The following is a 1,659-nucleotide window of genomic DNA, read 5'->3' on the forward strand; positions in this document are numbered from 1 at the left end:
TCATTTGAATTTCAAATAGGATAAATACAAAAATATATAACCTGCATACACAAAAGCTCCCTGGCATTCTCAATTTTAAGTGCAAAGAAGGTTTGAGACCAAAAGCTTGACAATCACTAAAACCGAGAGAAGCAGTGAAGGCGCTGAGGCAGGTGCCTGGGAAGCCGTGCTGGGGCAGGCGCTGTGGGCCAGGCTCGGAGAGAGCGCAGCCTTGCACAGCAGCGAGATTTCCTGATAATCAGACAACCTCTGAAAACCGTGCAAAGTCCCTGCAGACAGCAAACGACAAATAGCAGAGTATGCTGATGGGTGCGAGGATAAAAACTGGTTTTAAGTGCCTGTTATACTTGAATGTTATCTTCTGAATAACCCTGCTGGGGAGAAGAAAGGCTATCAAGATTTGAGAGGCTGGCAATTACCGATCATATTCTCAGAGCTCGGCACGAGGACTGACACACAGGAAGAGCTCAGTATCTGTTAAATGAATGAATAACGATGTAAGTTGTGAAGTTCGATATGGTTGGCAACAAAAGGCTTATCAGGAAAGGATTATGGGGCTGAGGTGCAAGGAGTCCCACTAAGCCCAAGAGGCCGCCTCTCCTCTGCCTCAGGATCCTCTTCACCTTCCTCCTGAAGTCTGATTAAGAGAAGTTATTAGCATCTCATCTCCAGCAACTAAACGCAGTATGACCTAACACACTGGTCGGCAAACAGCGGCTCGAGAGCCACATGCGGCTCTTTGGCCCCTTGAGTGTGGCTCTTCCACAAAATACCAAGTGCAGGCGTGCGTGTACAGTGGGATTGAAATTTCGTGGCCCATGCACAGAAGTCGGTTTTCGGCTCTCAAGAGAAATTTCAATCGTTGTACTGTTGATGTTTGGCTCTGTTGACTAATGCGTTTGCCGACCACTGACCTAACAGAACGCTTAACTCCACATCCCTCTTAAAAACTCTTCCTGATGCTTCTCCTTTTTTCGGCTGAGGCGGCTCAGGTACAACTTCCTTCGGGGCTGCCTCTTTCCCATCTAGTTCTCGGAGCAGTGTCCGCTCCCATCTTCCCAGAGGCCTCCCCGGTCACTGTGGCTAAGCACCCCTTGCGGTCAACGTTGGCCACGGCACTCTGGCTCCTTTCCGAAGAGCACTCACAACCTGAAATCATCTTGCTTGTTCGCCTCTCCATGCGAGCAGGGCGTGTTTATCTGCTCATCACTGTATCTTCCTACCTCAGAAGAGGGGAGCAATGCCGGTCCCGCGGCAGACACTGCTACACACACACAAACGTACAGAAGCCGAGAGGTGCCCTAGTCCTAAGCTTTCCAATGCAATTTAATAGAACTATTCTCTGTATCCAATTTTACCACTGATCTTGACTTTTGCACTGTAAAGGGTCTCCATTTCATAGAATAACTAAGATGTAGTAATATTATGAAGTACATATTCTTTTCTAACAGTGCTCAAAGGTTTATAAAATATACCAGGATCCTCTGATGAGAAACTGCAGCCAATTTAAGAATTTTTTGGCACTAAGTAGTACTACAATATTTATTAAATGACTGAGATTTTAGTGTTTCTATGTGTGCAGTGTTACTGAAGAAATATTCTTTGGCTTCAAGTAAGGCAATACCTTTGAAGTTGCAAAACTCAATTCTTACAAGAAAA

This window comes from Pipistrellus hanaki (genome assembly GCF_964339955.1).
Source record: "Pipistrellus hanaki genome assembly, chromosome: 14".
NCBI lineage: Eukaryota > Metazoa > Chordata > Mammalia > Chiroptera > Vespertilionidae > Pipistrellus > Pipistrellus hanaki.